This window comes from Triticum aestivum, chromosome 4B (genome assembly GCF_018294505.1).
Source record: "Triticum aestivum cultivar Chinese Spring chromosome 4B, IWGSC CS RefSeq v2.1, whole genome shotgun sequence".
NCBI classification, from domain to species: domain Eukaryota; kingdom Viridiplantae; phylum Streptophyta; class Magnoliopsida; order Poales; family Poaceae; genus Triticum; species Triticum aestivum.
Genome location: NC_057804.1, coordinates 208,104,212 through 208,123,175, shown reverse-complemented (window position 1 = coordinate 208,123,175; position 18,964 = coordinate 208,104,212). Strand labels below are relative to the sequence as shown.

The 18,964-nt window shown below is 46.6% G+C and overlaps 1 long non-coding RNA gene across 1 annotated transcript; it reads left to right on the top strand.

The window, feature by feature from the left end:
* Positions 1-530: 530 nt before the first annotated feature.
* Positions 531-4,727, top strand: LOC123091815 (uncharacterized). The gene is made up of 9 exons (XR_006443558.1): positions 531-832; positions 1,246-1,379; positions 1,490-1,609; positions 1,772-1,822; positions 1,990-2,064; positions 3,204-3,334; positions 3,442-3,546; positions 4,059-4,194; positions 4,285-4,727. It is a non-coding gene; the product is annotated as an uncharacterized lncRNA (long non-coding RNA).
* Positions 4,728-18,964: the final 14,237 nt, after the last annotated feature.

Here is an 18,964-nt window from a genome sequence, read left to right as displayed (position 1 = left end):
ATGAATAACATTCAATTTCTTATCAACTCTTTGTCATAGAACAACACCGACAACATAATCACTAGCATCACACATAATTTCAAAGGGTAAATTCCAATCAGATGACTGAACAATAGGAGCAGAAATCAAGGCCTTTTTAACTATTTCAAATGCTTCTACACAATCATCATCAAAAACAAAAGGAACAACTTTTTTCAAGAGATTTGTGAGAAGCCTAGAAATATTAGAGAAGTCTTTAATCAACCTCCTGTAGAAACTAGCATGAGCAATATCTTTAGGACACAACATCTTTTCAATGGCATCTACTTTTGCTTTATCAACTTTAATACCTTTTTCGGAGATTTTATGCCCCAAGACAATACCTTCACCTCTACTCCTAATAATATCTTAATTGGTAGTCTCTGTTCCGGGTTTATTTTCGTCCCACCTACCACTTTCATCAGTTTTTTATTGTCGGTTTTTTTTGTCGGTTTTTTTGTCCATTCCCCCTCCCACGCACGCAGCCAAAATAAACGCGGCACAAAAAACCACTCGTATCAATCTCCAGAAGACACAGCGCCGCACCGAAACCCCGAGGCTTCCTCCTCCACCGCCATTTGGTTCCCCTCCGCTCCCATCCGCCGCCTCTGCCGAGGTCCGAGGCCTGGCAGGGCGTGGCCGCGTTGTGGGCAGCAAGGAGCGGCGCACGGGCATGCCCTGCATCGAGGAGGAGCTCATGTACTTTCAAATCGAGGAGGAACACCGCTGTTTTTCTACATGGTGGCCGCTCCCCTCGATCCCCTCCATCGCCTCCGCGGCCGCCGCCGAGGTACGGGATCGCTGCCAAGCCGAGGTACGGCATCGACTCCATCGCATTCCTTCCCTGGTCACGCACCTCCCAATTTCTTCCCTTACCCAGCTAGGGTTCTCACCCGCCGCCGCTTCCCTGCTGCTACCCGCCCCCCGATGCCCTCCACGGACACAACCACCATGATGGCGGAAGGAAGAGCAAGAGGGGTCGTCGAGGTTGGGTGCCTCCGTGAGGATGTGGCCACAACTCCTTCACTTGGTACACATGTCGTGTTACCACCTCCGACGGCCATGCCAACGCATGACTCCAAACCTCATGAATCATGACTCCCCTGCCCGTACCACGTCCACTACAACGTCGCCTCCTCTCACTCCTTGCCCATGGAGCCACTCTGGTCTACACATATAAGCCAGACCCCTTGTGGGATTGAACTGAATGATTGCCACTGTACGCAGCCTCTGGCCATCCACTCCTCAGGCGGACACGATGGCCTTGATGCTGCCGGAGTTACCCCCTGACCCAATCCTTGTGCGGAAGCCATTGCAGTATCGACATCGCTGCTGTCTCAGCAGCTCCATGCATGATTTGGGTAAGGCAACTGTATACATGATAAGGTTTCAAGGTCGGTTCAATTTTGTTCAGATTTTTAGTTTTTTCAGTTTGTATTGTGTTTAACACATTATCTGCCCCTAACTGAAGGCACCGATAATTCATGGAAGAGAACCCACAGCAACTGCAGAAGAGAAGAAGTTGGGATCCGAGAGATCTGGAGAGCTTAGTGCAAAAGTAAATCAAGCAAGCCCTTTTCCTCTGAAGAAGGTTGTCTGCACTCTGCACTACATATTTTTTTACAGCTGTATTGTCCACATTTATGTTATAATAATCTCCTCTAGAATTGTTTGGATGCATTTTCTTCCAATTTTATGGGCTCTAGCTTAATTACCTTCTGAATTCTTCTGATGGCTTCTCAATGATATTCAGTTTATATTGAGACGAATGAATGCCCTGCTGTCCAATCACTTGTGACCAAAGGTATGTCCTGTCCGGTGTATATTGGGTCAGATATGTTCATCGCACATTCAGAAAACACAAAAATAATTATGTACCTGCTATCCATTTTGTCTTTTATAGTGATTCATCCTTCTTTTTACATTATATAATTGTGCCTAATCTACATAATTAACCCTGCTTATGTATAGATTGTTGAAGTAGTGTGCTGCAAGCTGACTCCCTTACAGATGACACTGTACAACCACTTCACGCACACCAAAAATGTAAGGAAATTTTGTACCATTCTGAGTTTCAAGCAATATTCAGTAGGCACATGTAAGGTAGTCGGAGTTATATTTACAGGAGTCCGTGGTTGACCCTGTCAGGTTAAGCGCTTGATATCTGAAGAAGCAAAGAGTACTAAAGTTTTGGCATATATTACTGCTCTTAAGAAATTATGCAACCATCTGATGGTAATTAATTCCAGTTTAATGTTTCGCCCCATGATATATCTCTTTCAGTGATAGTAGTTTCGATCGGGTGAGAGAGACTACTGGTTCTCGTCATGGCATGTTTTGAGTTTCACATATTTGAGAGACTTACTGGTTCTTGTGGACAGCGAGATGTATGCTATGCAAATAGGTTGCTCTAGATGCTGCATATGTTGTAGTAGTTGAAGTTTTCTGGCAAACTAATTTCTATTTCTCTGGTAGTCTGTGGCATGTTGTGCATGCGGGGTGAGTAATAAAAGAATTAGAGCAATACCAATTTCAACGCCTGCTCCTTCTTCACCTTTTGGAGTTTTCCTTCAGCTTTTAGTACTGCAGTCGTTTGCCACAAGTGTGGGACAATGATAGAACAAATTTATTCACACTAAAATTGACCCCAATAGAAATTTAAACTATCACAAAAGTGGATAACGGAACAAGAAATCTATGACCAGTTAACCTGACGGAGTACATAATTTTAGTCCCCAAGGCAGAGTTCATTGTATCAGCAGTTCATGATTTTTCACTCCTCCGATTGTCAAAAGTATTTAGTAAGATGTATGACATTCTTCAAAACTGAAAGTGACAAATCATGCACACATTTGAGGAATTTAACTTCAAGCTGATAAGTAATCACTTGGTACAAACAAAGAGCAAGCTATATAATAGGTAGCCAACACTTGATTGGTGGTTACTACATATGTGTTGTGGCATGAAAAAGATATATGACGTGATCTGTCTCGAGTTCTCGATTTTGATTCAGAGAATCTCATGCATGGGAGCGAGAAGCATGATCCTTCTGCATATTTTACATATTCCTAAGAGTTGTGACTTGCTATATTTCCTAGAACTGTGTGCATCATGATATATATTTTTCTCAGTTGTTCAGCAATGTTGGTGATATACTCATAGTTACTGGTTTTGGTTGGGCTCAGGTTTTTCTCGGGGATCCTTCATACGAGTGTAATACTGTTGTGGATCGGAGGAGCTCTGAGGAAGATTGGCACCTTGAAGTGCCCTTCAACATGGTTGAAAGGATATGATGTGAAAGGTGCTGAAGGAGGAGGTAAGTTTATTCGCCATTTTTTGAAGCGTGATCTTCTATTTGTCAAGTTGCTTTAATTCTGTAGTGTCGACTATACTAAGTTCTATTACACATGTTGGAGACGGCAGAGTCAATAAGGCCGTGTACGCCGGTAGGCATCCCAGTTGCAACCACGTTGTGTGCTTCCACTGAATCACGTTGGTAGTCTCATCGAAGGTTCATAAAATCATCAGGTATGGAAATGATTCACTGTTTCTGTAAATTACACAGTACAATCTTTCAGTTTCTTTTCCCATTATTTCCTGGTTCTCTTGCGGTACTATTCGGCAACCTATCTTCCTGCCTAATTTATAGAAGAGGATTTTTGTTTACTTAACATAGTTGCCTGATTAACAAAGTCATGGTTTCTATTGTCTATTTTTTCCTACTACATAGACAACAATGTATCTTCTACCTATCAGATATGCTACTCCTTGATTGCTTAGCTCCCAAATGAAGAAGCTCCATCGTTATTCTATATGATCATCCAGAAATTTTGAGTTCTAATTTGGTGCGAAGACATGCACGGTGATGATGTTCTGAGGGCCGATGTTCATATATATAGAGGCAAATAATCTCAGATTTCTGAATGCACCATAATCGGATCAAGAAGAACATGTTTTCAGTTTTCCGAGCAAAGAGCGAAATTAACTCTATTGTTTTTTACTTCTTGTAGGATGATTAGTAAATTAATGACTTCTTGCAGGATTAATGATGTCCAAGCTGGGAGTATTGGCTTTGTTTTTTCACCTCCGGGAATTAGAAATGGATGAGTACTGGGTATACATTGGATACATTGTAATCTGTGGAACTAAAGGAAACCTGCATGGTATTCTTGTTGGGTAAGTACTTGAAAATGCCCTGTTCTATTGACCTGTTATATACCACAGCTTGTTGTAAAATGTTCTTTTTGTACTAAATCTTCTGTTTAGACTGTTTACAGGATAGAGGTATTCCCTGATGGAATCTTGTACGCCTTTGGTGAGCCTCACTAGCTATTCAGTATCGAAAAAAGGATGGAATATCAAGATGGACGCCCATATTCTTGAGAAATATTAAATGGACTTAACTCAGATGAACACAATATTGCATGATTGTGACATGCCAATCGACTCTTTGGTCTTGGAGATTAGAAGGCATGAAGGACGTGATCGAGCAAGTGAACAACCAGTTTAAAGATCTAGTAAGACTACCGGCCTCGTAGAGACTTACTACTAACCTTTTAGAGAGCCAAATATATTGTATGTAATAAAAATATAAGATATTTATTATTTGACTTAACTGGCAGTTCTCTACTGCCCCTCATGTTGTCTTTATCATGATACACTATGTTGTTATCCTTTCGTATTATGACATAGTTTTACCACTCAATCAAGATGCAAATTAGTGTCAGAGATTACTGCCAGTACTTCTTTTCTTTGTTTTGCTTCATGTCGAGAGGGATCTTGCATTGTTACTTCTTAAAATAGTAGCATTGACAAGGGTCACCAATTTCTGCTTCCCGCGTGGTGCACAGACTCCTCCGGACAAGCAAACGACTAATACATATCACGTCCTGCCAGGAAAGTTTCTCCCGTTATCCTTTTTCTTTTTTCCTTAGTAGTTGTAGATAGATTTGTAAAAAGACAGGATCTAACACTTTTCTATATGAATGTATGACGCATGTTCTTGATGGCCAGAAAGTTCGATGTCGAGAAGACATTGCAGATGTGAGGAGACATTGTGCTTATTTTTTCAAGATATTATGAGGAACAGGGAACAAATACTACAGTTCAGAATTTTGATTTTAAGATATGGGCATACACTTCATCGAGGTAAAAATTGTATGCCTGTTTGTTGTAGAATTGTTTTAGCAGGTTGTTTTGCCACGCTGGCCTCGACATCGTTAGTTGCCGAGTAAAGTTTTGGCCTGCCAACCCAAAATCCACTGATTTGGCCTCTCCATCTATGATGATGCGGCATCTAACGTCGCTTGACCAGAGAACGTGCGATGACGAGAAGGTTAGTATCCCTCCCGCTCACTCCCAATGTTGGTAAAATTTAGACTTTTGGGAAGATTGGGGCTGTTTGGCGCTGGGGTTAGGGTAGCCGCTAGAGGGGTTTGGAGCTGGGCGGCTGGAGTTTGAAATCTCTACCATGTTCTGATTATGGTATCTATGCCATTTACTCTTTATGTCATGTTTGACATGTTGACTGTTTGTTCTTTGCCAACTCCTGATCATGACATATGACATTTACTATATGCTGGGAGGTGTCTGTCATATATTTCTATCATGTTTGATCCTTGCCAACTTTTGAAAACAATCATGCTGAATTACAGGCCACTTTTAGTCTGAAAACAAGGTATATTCAGTCTTAAAACATAGTATATTCAGTCTGAAAACAAGGCCACTTTTAATTACTAAGCATGACAATGGGTGATAACGATGGGTGCAGGTGGCTACCTAAGTAGAACCATGGGTGATAATGCCATACAGGGCAACATCATTGAAAGCAATGATCACCTAATAAATACCACCCAGCAAAGCAAAGATCCGCTAAAAAATGCTGATATGGTTCATGATGATATAATCAGAATGAACAATATGTACATGTCATATAATCAGAATGAACAATATGTACATGTCACTAGCAATTAAGTGCAGCCTACATATTTCCTAAAGTCTATCACTATGAATCAGAAAGTTTATTACTGCGTGTGCATATTTTGGACCAATGAGTGGTTACAGGAGCAATGAAACTGACCTCTAATATATAACTGGGTAATCAAAGTTTATACTTTGAAGGGACTGTAAAGTTTTGCTTTCCATCATGTACCATAAACAAACTGATCTCCCTTCCGAAAGATACTAATCACTTCCAAATTAAAGAGCAGTTCTTGCATCCTACTGTATTTGCAAGTAATTTCACCGTGGCAGGGAGAGGAGGATGCGGGCCACGTCGTGGAGGAAAGGGAGGCTATTGGGACAGGAAGGGACGGGCTCCACCAGTGGCGAGGATGAGAGATGGCGGGGAGAGGAGGGACCGGCCGACGCCATGGAGGGGAGAAGAATACGGGCTACGCCGTCGAGGAAAGGTAGGCGGCGGCGACAACATAAGGTTATGAGTGATAAGAACGGAGTTGCTGAAGATTTTTCGCAGGGAGCGAGCGAGAGCGAGAGCGCCCCTCCCCGTTCGCGTTGTGGGTCACTGTCACGCCTAATATGCGATACTATCCTAAAGAGACTCGAGGGCGAGGGCGCCGTTCGGGGTTGGCTGCGCAAACTGGTTGGGCGGCGCTGAAAGCAAGGTGGTTGGCTCGATCGGATCTGGAGGATCTCGAGGGGAATGGAGACAGCGGCGGCGGCTTGGAGGATCCCTAGAAATTAGGGATTTGGTCTCGGTTTAGACTAGTATATATAGCGGGTGGGTTAGGCTAGGGGCTATCTCGTCCCTCTGATCGTAATCGGACGGACGAAAAAATAGGCTAGGGAAGTCCAAATAAGAAAACGGAGATGTTTTATAGACGTTAGGGGATGATCCGGATCCATCGGTAACGACAGACCGGTTCGGGTTCGGGGGAGTTTCGGACGCGCTCGTGAGGGGGCTGCGAGCTGGCAAGAGAGGTTAGGTGGTCGGACAAAAGGGAAACGAAAACACGGTTGGTTTCGGGGCGGTCAACAAAAGCAAGGGGGGACGCGGCAACTAAGAGCAAATGCAAGTTAAAAAAATAAAGATGGCAACGAGTGCCGATGCAATGCAAATGATGCGATGAAATGAAATGCAAGATATTAATAAAATGCAAAACGAAAGACAAAAACCCAACCACGGAGAAAATAACATATCGCATCTCCGGAAAAGGCAAGAGTTGGAGTTACGAATATGGAAAGTTGTATCCGGGGCGTTACAACACTCCACCACTACGAGAGGATCTCGTCCCGAGATCTAGGATGGCATCGGAGGGAAAACGGAAGAGGAAGATAAGAGGTAAACTAAGTTGCTTCTTCAACAAACGAGTGAAACCATGAACCTTGAGAGGTTGAGCAATTTAAAAGAAAGAGTACAACAGAGATGAATGAGATTGCAAACAATCCGTTAGAAAAGAGGAACAAGGAACATTACGAGAACTTGAAGGTTGCAAAGACATGAATCAAGAGTTTAATGGACAAGAAGGAATTGAAACCACTCTGGTTGAAACGAGATAAGAATGAATAATAACGATATAATTTGGACAGCACTCCGACTGTAAATAGAAGGAATTGAACATGAACTTACAAGATGAGAGGATACTTGATGAGATTAACAACACACTACCTCCGAAACTATTGAAAGAATGGCACAAGGGGTAAGAAAGATTTCAGACAGCTCTCCGGTTGAAAAGAGATGCAAGACTTGATAAGATGAAAAGAACTTGAATTAGAACACAACACTTCGGTTAAATGGATAAGCACGAAAAACATGATCCTCACAATTCGAGATGATGAGTAAAGAGAGCAACATCACCATGCCTCCAGAAGAAAGAATAGAAGATAAATCATTGGAATAACAAAATGGAGAAGAAATGCCAATTTCTGCCACAAAAGAACTTGGAAAGCACCCTTCCAAGAAGGTTATAACGGAGTTGTTGGAAAACCAACAATGAAAAGCACAAGCTTGTTGTGGGCTTATGGCAAACATCTCAAAAAGATGAGGTGACAACCGGCCACTAATGGAAACTGTTAATTGGATTGAGATCAGCAAGGAGATGAAAACTCCTTTTAATGAGAGAATAGGAGGAAACTTGGATTATCGATAGGCACTACAATTAGCAACATTCTTTAGGGAAGGCTTTATGTGTAACCTAAACCAAGATAACTCCAATGGAGGGATTAATGGATTTAAATTACCTCATTCTTGACAATATGTGAATCATGAAACACGAACTCAAATTGTCAAGAATGACATAACACCACCTCAAATGATAAGGTAGAACGAATTGCACTTCGAAATGCAAGATGATGAATACTTGAACTCCCCAAAACAAAACATGTGTTGAACACCATGTTTATTTTAGAGAATAGCTTGGCGGGTCATAACTTCGAGAGAAATCTTGAAGAACAATTGAAGGATGAAAGGAATCCTTGACGAACCACCATGTAGAGCCTTCATGAAGAACTTCGGTAATAAAAGGATGATAGAAAGAGAGAGAAGTTGAAAACACAAGGTGAAGCCTTGCAATGATTTAGATGGAGCTTCGCGATAATATAACCGAGAGAACTTGGAACTCCGGAAAGAAAAGATGAACACTAGAACTGAGAATTACTTCATCATGAACAATCTCCGGAAGAAAAAAAATTGAATCACCTCGAGAAAATAAGAATAAGATTTATTGTATGCTTATCCTTCATCAAATTAAATTGATGACAAGCAATGGATTTGGCATACTACTTATTCCCGTAGAAAGGATTAAGAGAGATATAGCAAACTTGAAGAAGTTATTGATGGGACCACCGGTGGGATTGGAAACAACGAATGAATTGATATGATAACGAAGGAAGTGAAATCTTAAACAAACCACCGTAAGAATTGAAAATGAAAGTAGCAAAGGCACAATTCACCAGAAAGATTGAAGATACTTGAGAGGATTTAGATACAAGTAAACAAAGAGAACATGAGCTTATTAGAGATACTTGAATGATGCACCGGTAGAATATGGAGAAGGAGAGCTAAAAGCTGAGAACGAATAAAACCGAAATAATGGCCTTCGTAGGAATAAAATGGAAAGAATTCACGAAATGCTCCAAATGTTAAGAAAAGAATTCTCACAATCAAAAATAATTATGAGAGAATGGCATCAAGCTTGAACTACGCATCTTTGGAAGAACAGGTAAGGATTTAAGAGGAACTCTTCTTCGGTCTTTAAAATCCAAGAATGACGACGATAAACACCATCATGAATTGTTGAGACACTCCAGAATGAAAATTAGAAAGGTTGAACCAATGACGAAAGAATTTGAAAGATCTTGGAGAAAGACATTTGATTGATAATAATTCATTCTTACGTCAAACTCTGAAAAGAATTTGGAATAGCTCCAGAATAATTAGAAGAGTCAGGTAAGATCCTGGGAAAAGACGTGTGGGTTAGGGCCCACTGAAAAGGAACACCGTTGAAATGATTACTTGAAAAGGAGATTGCACCGGTTGAATTAAATGGCTTGAATGAGATAACAACCTTGAAATATCTTGAACGGATTGAGAATGGAAACACAAGTCTTGTGAAATATCTTCAGCACTCCAGGACAAATGAATAGGAAGAAGTGAATGATTAAGAGGTGCATCGGCATGAGAAAGCATTAGAAACGAGGAAAGGAATATGATGAATATCGAAAGCTTGAATTGGATCCACCGGAGAAGAAACAAGAATGAAGGATGATGAACTTGAAACTGTTGAGCATCTTCATGGGAAATCACTGGATAAGAACATTGAAAGAAAAGAATGAAGAGACTTTCCACAAATAAAAGAATACATGATTAAGAAATCTAAGTCCTTGAAGAAAAAGGGAGGGAGGGTGGGAAAACAAAGGCGACTTGGGGCAGATGGAATGGATACCGTTGACAAAACATCGAATTGATCTCACAAATGTTGAAAATGATCGGATACACTTGAAGAGAAGCACGCCGGTTGGAAAGAATTGACATGACAATCTCGATGATCAAAAGGAATAGTACTCCCATAGAAATATGAGAACACCGCTTGAAAGGTATGGAATCAACACTTGACATTGAAGCAACTCGAATACCACAACTCAAAACAAAACAAAGGATTTGGCTTGCAGAATAAGCCGGAACAAATACATATGATAGAGATTTACCCAATCCTATATCATGCATCTGTCGGAAAGATATTCTAAGAGCTACTTGAATTCCCACCTATAAACTCCCGAAACATTCTGGTTATGCAATCTAGTGTTGGGGATACAGGGGAAGCAATATATCTCACCCAAACTAACAATCCCTACATCCAGCTGTATCCATCCGTCAACACATAACCAAGAAAACTCCGGAAATCGTGTACCTCAACCTTCGAAAAGCATCCGTTATACGAGTTATGGCAATACTCCCGAACTCCCTAGTACTAGGTGGCGTCGAGGTTATCTCACCAACAATTGCATAAAAGAGATTTGCGATGTCGGAAAAACTCAGGTATTTCAGAACTGCAACGATAAAATTATGACGACAACACCTCGGAGCTCAACTCCCCTGGTCATTGCCACATAAAAGACATGAGGCACCAAGAACAATGTTCTCGTCACAAAACCATCGGAACGATTCCAAGATACCCGCGTGATCCTAAATTTTTTTAGTGAAATTTGAGGAGAGGAAAGTCAAAACATCTACATCAGGAGATCTCACCAGGGTGACGAAGGGACTGAGGAGTAAAAAGAAACCTACTCTCCGATATATATAATTCTAAGACTTAAAATAGTTTTTTTCTAGACTCAACAACGGCCAACAATCAAGGGGGCTCCTATGGTCGGTCGAGGCTCTGATACCAACTTGTCACGCCCAATATGCGATACTATTCTAAAGAGACTCGAGGGTGAGGGCGCCGTTCAGGGTTGGCTGCGCAAACTGGTTGGGCGGCGCTGAAAGCAAGGTGGTTGGCTTGATCGGATTTGGAGGATCCCGAGGGGAATGGAGACAGCGGCGGCGACTAGGAGGATCCCTAGAAATTAGGGATTTGGTCTCGGTTTAGACTAGTATATATAGCGGGTGGGTTAGGCTAGGGGCTATCTCGTCCCTCCGATCGTAATCGGACGGATGGGAAAATAGGCTAGGGAAGTCCAAATAAGAAAACGGAGATGTTTTATAGACGTTAGGAGATGATCCGGATCCATCGGTAACGACAGACTGGTTCAGGTTCGAGGGAGTTTCGGACGCGCTCGTGAGGGGGCTGCGAGCTGGCAAGAGAGGTTAGGTGGTCGGATAAAAGGGAAACGAAAACACGGTTGGTTTCGGGGCGGTCAACAAAAGCAAGGGGGGGATGCGGCAACTACGAGCGGATGCAAGTTAAAAAAATAAAGATGGCAACGAGTGCCGATGCAATGCAAATGATGCGATGAAATAAAATGCAAGACATTAATAAAATGCAAAACGAAAGACAAAAACCCAACCACGGAGAAAATAACATATTGCATCTCCGGAAAAGGCAAGAGTTGGAGTTACAAATATGGAAAGTTGTATCCGGGGCGTTACAGTCACTCCGACCGCGGCGACCACCCCACCGCCGGCCACCACTCCGATGCCGGCGTCCACCCCTCGGGCACCCTCCCTCCCTCGCCTGATGGCGTCTCGGGTCTCGCTCTCGGCGGCGTCCTCTTCCTCTGGCTTGCCTTCCCCCCTCCTCCTCCTCCGGTGAAGCCCCAGATCCGTTCCCTCGTGATGGTCACGCTGAGGGAGTCCTGGATTAGGGGGCGTCCGGATGGCCGGACTATGACCTTTGGTCGGACTCCCGGACTATGAAGATACAAGATTGAAGACTTTGTCCCGTGTCCGGATAGAATTTTCCTTGGCGTGGAAGGCAAGCTTGGCGATTCGATATGAAGATCTCCTCCCGTTGTAACCGACTCTGTGTAACCCTAGCCCTCTCCGGTGTCTATATAAACCGGAGAGTTTTAGTCCGTAGGACGAACAACAATCATACCATAGGCTAGCTTCTAGGGTTTAGCCTCTCTGATCTCGTGGTAGATCCACTCTTGTACTACCCATATCATCAATATTAATCAAGCAGGAGTAGAGTTTTACCTCCATCGAGAGGGCCCGAACCTGGGTAAAAACACCATGTCCCTTGTCTCCTGTTATCATCCGCCTAGACGCACAGTTCGGGACCCCCTACCCGAGATCCGCCGGTTTTGACACCGACATTGGTGCTTTCATTGAGAGTTCCTCTGTGTCGTCACCTTTAGGCCCGATGGCTTCTTCGATCATCAACCACGACGCGGTCCAGGGTGAGACTTTTCTTTCCCGGACAGATCTTCGTATTCGGCGGCTTTGCACTGCGGGCCAACTCGCTTGGCCATCTGGAGCAGATCGAAAGCTACGCCCTTGGCCATCAGGTCAGGTCTGGAAGTTTAAACTATACGACCGACATCCGCGGGGACTTGATCTTCGACGGATTCGAGCCACGGCTGAGCACGCCGCACTGTCACGATGGGCATGATTTAGCTCTGTCGCTGGACAACGCCCAGAGCGTCGCTTAGGTGCCCGCTCCGACCATTAGCTCGGAGCCAACTGCGTCAATTGGGACGGACGGTTGGACGCCGCCCCATGTGCCGCAATCCCTATGGCGATAGAGCCGAACACCAGCCTAGTCCTTGGCGAGGCCTATGACTCCAGGGTGCTGGACTCCGTTCCGAACTCCGAATCTTCAGCACCTCTTCCGATCGAACCCGATTGGGCTCCGATCATGGAGTTCACCGCCATCGACGTCTTTCAGCACCCGCCCTTTGGCGATATCTTGAATTCACTAAAGTCTCTCTCTTTGTCAGGAGAGCCCTGGCCGGACTATGGCCAGCATGGCTGGGATGCGGATGACGAAGAAATTCGAAACCCACCCACCATCCAATTCGTAGCCACTGTCGACGATTTAACCGACATGCTCGAATTCGACTCCGAAGACATCGACGGCATGGACGCTGATGAAGGAGACGACCAAGAACCAGCACCTATAGGGCACTGGAAAGCCACCTCGTCATATGACATATACATGGTGGACACCCCCAAAGCAGGGGATGGCGATGAAAAAACAGAGGACGACCCCTCCAAGAAGCAACCCAAAGCGCCGACGTCAGCGGCACCGCTCTAAATCCCGCCAAAGCAAAAACGGCGAGTCCGACATCGAAGATAACAACACGTCGGACAGTGCCGAAGACAACCCCCTCCAGCAAGATTCAGCACAGGAGAACGAAGAAGCCAGCCCTCATGAGAGAGCTGAGGACAGGAAGGTCGAGGACGACAATTATATGCCTCCCTCCGAAGACGAGGCAAGCCTCGACGACGATGAATTCGTCGTGCCAGAGGATCCCGTCGAATAAGAGCGTTTCAAACGTAGGCTTATGGCCACGACAAGCAGCCTCAAGAAAAAATAGCAGCAGCTTAGAGCTGACCAAGACTTGCTAGTCGACAGATGGACCGAAGTCCTGGCGGCCGAAGAGTATAAACTCGAAAGCCCCTCCAAAAGCTACCCAAAGCGCAGGCTGCTACCCCAACTTGAAGAGGAAGCAACTAAACCTACATCACCAACGTACGATGCGCCCGATCGGCCATCCCGTGGCCGCGACAGAGAGGCCTTCCGGCCCTCGACCCAAGCCGCACCGCTGCACCGCTCAAAAAATACCAGAGTGCGGGAGACGCAACAGACCTGCGAGACATATTGGAGAATAAGGCAAGGCAAACAAGATCGATCTACGGATCGCGTGGGCGCCCCACGTCACGCGAGGATAACCGTCACGCCGGATATGATAAATACGGCCAGGCCGAACACAGAAGACAAAGCTCATCCGAGCTGCGTCGCGATATAGCCCAGTATAGGGGCACCGCACACCCACTATGCTTCACAGATGAAGTAATGGATCATCAAATCCCCAAGGGTTTTAAACCCGTAAACATTGAATCATATGATGGCACAACAGATCCCACGGTATGGATCGAGGGTTATCTCCTTCATATTCACATGGCCCGTGGTGATGATCTACACGCTATCAAATACCTCCCGCTCAAGCTTAAAGGACCAGCTCGGCATTGGCTTAATAGCCTACCAGCAGAGTCAATTAGTTGTTGGGAGGACCTGGAATCCGCGTTCCTGGAAAACTTCCAAGGCACTTATGTGCGACAACCAGACGCCGATGACCTCAGCCACATAATCCAGCAGCCAGAGGAATCGGCCAGACAATTCTGGACACGGTTCCTAACCAAGAAGAATCAAATAGTCGACTGTCCGGACGCCGAGGCCCTTGCAGCCTTCAGGCACAACATCCGAGACGAATGGCTCGCCCAGCACCTAGAACAGGAAAAGCCGAAATCTATGGCAGCCCTCATGACACTCATGACCCGCTTTTGCGCGGGTGAAGACAGCTGGCTAGCTCGTAGCAATAACATAACTAAGAGCCCTGGCAATTCAGATACCAAGGACAATAACGGCAGGTCACGTCGCAACAAACACAAGCGCCGCATTAACAGCGACAACACTGAGGATACGGCAGTTAATGCCGGATTCAGAGGCTCTAAACCCGGTCAGCGGAAGAAGCCATTCAAAAGAAACCCTCCGGGCCCATCCAGTTTAGACCGGATACTCGATCGCTCGTGCCAGATACACGGCACCCCCGAACAACCAGCCAACCACACCAACATGGATTGTTGGGTGTTCAAGCAGGCAGGCAAGTTAAGTGCCGAAATCAGAGACAAGGGGCTGCATAGCGATGACGAGGAGGGGCCCCGGCCACCGAACAACAGAGCACAGAAGGGTTTCCACCCGCAAGTGCGAACGGTGAACATGATATACGCAACCCATATCCCCAAAAGGGAGCGGCAACGTGCTCTCAAGGACGTCTATGCGTTGGAGCCGGTCGTTCTCAAGTTCAACCCATGGTCCTCCCGCCCGATCACTTTTGATCAAAGGGACCACCCCACTAGCATCCGTCACGGCGGATTCGCCGCATTGGTCCTAGACACAATCATTGACGGATTTCACCTCACTAGAGTCCTCATGGATGGCGGCAGCAGCCTGAACCTGCTGTATCAGGATACAGTGCGGAAAATGGGCATAGATCCCTCAAGGATTTAACCCACAAAGACAACCTTTAAAGGAGTCATACTAGGTGTAGAAGCCAGCTGTACAAGCTCGGTTACACTCGAAGTGGTCTTCGGATCCCCGGATAATTTCCAAAGCGAAGAGTTAATCTTCGACATAGTCCCATTCCGCAGTGGCTATCATGCCCTGCTCGGATGAACCGCATTCGCAAAATTCAATGCAGTGCCGCACTACGCATATCTCAAGCTCAAGATGCCAGGCCCTCTTGGAGTCATTACGGTAAATGGAAACACCGAACGCTCCCTCCGAACGGAGGAGCACACAGCGCCCTGGCGGCGGAAGTTCAAAGTAGCCTTTCAAGGAAATTCCCCAGTCCGGGTGTTAAGCGTCCGGACAATGTCAAGCGCGCCCGAAGTAACCTACAACAAAGCCGGCTGGCACGTTCCGAGCAAGCATAGCAGTGCGGCCCCAATCCCAGCCCTTGCCATATGGCGATAGCGATACCACGCGTACATAACTACGCTTTGGAAATACCATGGGCATAAGGGGAGGGGCACAACTACGGCACTCCCAGAATGCAGCTTAACCGCACTAGGGGCTCCCTATTCTGCCGTTTCTTTTTTTATTTTTTTCCAGGACCCAACTATCCGGAAGGCCTGTCCGGCAATACACTCGCCGAACACACGATGCAACAGCCAGGGAGAGCACAAGCCACATCAAATGTCCAGGTGGTCTTTATATAACGAGCTAAATACCCGTTTTACTTAAAGGTCTGACAGCTTGCCCCTGGAGGGGGATATGTCAAATAATCCCACTCCTTGCTTACCACACTACTTGTATTGTTCTGCTTTCATAGCAGCCCCCCTTTAATAAACAATATATAGCTCTTATCTATTATTGTATTCATCTATTTTTATACAAATATGTTCAGTCATGACATTTTGCAACCGTACACTCTGGTACAGCCAATACATCAGGGGCTTCAGCACCCCATAACACGGAGTGAGAAGACCGAACACTCTCATGAGTGCGGCACCCCAAACTTATAGCACTATATGCATCGGCTCCGAATCATGTCTTGGGTCAATAGTTGGGTTTGCCCGGCTCCCATGTTTTGGTACCTTATGTTTCGCAATGTTGGCTAAGGTAGCGCTGGGAGAACTACTGCGATTGTGCCCCAGTTGAGCTGGGTTAACACCTCAGTAGAGAAAGCTAAAACTGACCGTCATGATAATGCGAGAGACAGGTCGCTGTTCGCGAGGTTTTTCGAGTCCTTAAAGACTTATGCCGCTTCGAGCGAGGAGCCGGATTTATCCGGACCAGGCATGGATAGCGCCCCGAACTCGGTCTTCCGAATACTAGGGGCTTCGCCGAAATTTAAAATTATAGAATTCTATGGCTAAGTGAGAGTGATAAAGCACTATAAGCCCGATGGCCTTGTTCGCTGTGCTGAGCGCCTCCCTAGATGGACCCAAGAATGGGAACAAGAGCGCTCAGGTTTATCCCGAACACCCCAGCACTCGTGGTATGGGGGCAGAAGCTGACGACTTGCATCTCTCAGATTTAATAAATGGCCGCACAGAAGGTAATATTTTAAATTAACAAGCGTTGCTTAGCGCATATGAACAAAGTTTTCAGCGCACAGGATAACAGATGCGAGTCTACTCAAAAATTACATCTTTGTAGCATTCACCCGCTATAATGCGGGCACCCTTCAGGACACCCTCATAATATATCTCGGGCGTGCGATACTCCTTGCCCAGTGGTGGCGGGTCCGTCACAAGCTTCTCGGCGTCCATCTTCCCCCAGTGCACTTTAGCACGGGCAAGGGCCCGACGGGCACCTTCAATACAGACGGAGCGCTTGATGACTTCAATCCAGGGACAAGCGTCCACCAACTGCCGCACCAGACCGAAGTAGCTCCCAGGCATGGCTTCTCCTGGCCACAGCCGAACTATGAGGCCCTTCATGGCCTATTCGGCCACCTTGTGGAGCTCGACCAGCTGCTTCAGCTGGTCGCTCAGGGGCACCGGATGTCCGGCCTCAGCATATTGAGACCAGAACACCTTTTCCGTCGAGCTCCCCTCCTCAGCGCGGTAGAACGCGACAGCATCAGACACACTACGGGGCAGATCGGTGAATGCTCCTGGAGAGCTCCGGATTCGGGTAAGTAACAGATAATTCACTTTTATATGCTTGCTTTGCATAAAGAATGCCTTACCCGCCGCTATCTTCTTTATCGCCTGGATCTCCTGGAGGGCCTTCTGGGCTTCGGCCTTAGCGGTTTTGGCACTCTCAAGAGCCAAGGCAAGCTCGGACCCTCGAGTCTTCGAGTCACGCTCCAAACTCTCGTGTTTCTCCACGAGAGCCTGGAGCTCTAGCCGCACCTCCGCCACCCGCGCCTCCTGTTTCTCTCGCTCGGTGCGCTCCAAGGCCGCACTGTTTTCGGCCTTGGACACCGCCTCCTTCAGGGTTGCCACCTCAGATGTGGTCCCTGCAACATTAACATTGGTCCTGTTATTATTTGCAATCAAGTATTTATATATACATTTACACAAGGTATTACGTACTCTCCTTGTCCTCGAGCTGCTTCTTGGCACGGCCGAGCTCGTTCTCGTACCGCTCGAGGCTCTTCTTTAATGTATCGACCTCCGCAGTCAGTGCGGCAGAGGTCAGCAGCGCAGCCTGCATTCCCATATTGACACATTTATGTTAGACTCCTGCGTATATCTTTTTAGATCCTTAGCTTGACTTTTCTTTTCGAACGCCGAACTGAGCATCAGGGGCTACTGTCTATGCGGTAACATTTTTATATGTTTTACATACCTCGAAGCCTGTTAGCAGGCTGGTACAGGCTTCTGTCAGTCCGCTCTTGGCGGACTGAACCTTCTGAATCATCGCACTCATAACAGTGCGGTGCTCCTCGTCGATGGAGCCGCCGTTAAGCACCTCCAGCAAGTTGTCCGGCGCCTCCGGTTGGACGGAGGCCACCGGCGCCGTAGGCGCGCCTTTCTTACGAAGGCCCCGCCTGCCGGTCTCTGGAACCGTTGTTGGTTCCGGAGCGGTGTCCGGCCCAGCGCCGGACTTGGATCCCTCGGGGGTTTTACCCCCTTTGGGCCTGGAGTCCGGGAGGTCGCCTTGTGGCGCCTCCAGGACCACCTCCTCCTAGTTTAGCCCCTTTTGGGACTCCACCTCAGCGTCGTACGTAGGGAGAGGGGAGGAGGCCGTCGGAAGTGAAGCGCTATTCACATCCGACGAGTCCAGGGAGCCGCTCGACGAATCGCCGAGCTGAGCCCGGGGCGGACTGCATAATTGAATTCAGTGTCAGAAGGTGCCATACATCAGAGGAGTGCCATAAGTTATTCTGGTATCCCGATACTTACGATTTTGCCAGGGGCTTCACCCTGGATGGCCATTCCTCCCCGCCGTCTTCGGCATCGGAGGCGTAGTCCGGCAGAAGGGTCCTCCCCTTCTTGGACCCTCCGCCCCCCCAGTTGGGGCAACCCTCCTTTTCTTTCCTCCCCTCGCTGGAGGGGGTGAGGCTTCTTCTTCTTCTTCTTCCTCCTCCTCGTCCTCAGAGGCGGAGAGGGCTTCTGGGTTGTCGGGCGACGAATCCGACACCACCATGCGCCGGGAACTCTTTCGGGTCCCCGTGGCCTTCTTCTTGGCCTTCTTCTCTGGCACCACGTGAGGTGCCGGAACCAGCAGCTTCGTCAAGCGCATGTCTGCTGGGCCTTCGGGCAAAGGGGTCGGGCAATCAAACTGCCCGGATGTCCTCTTCCAGTCCTGTCAAAGGAACAGGAGTTTAGATCCTGCATAAAGTCAAACCATGAAAATCAAGTGTC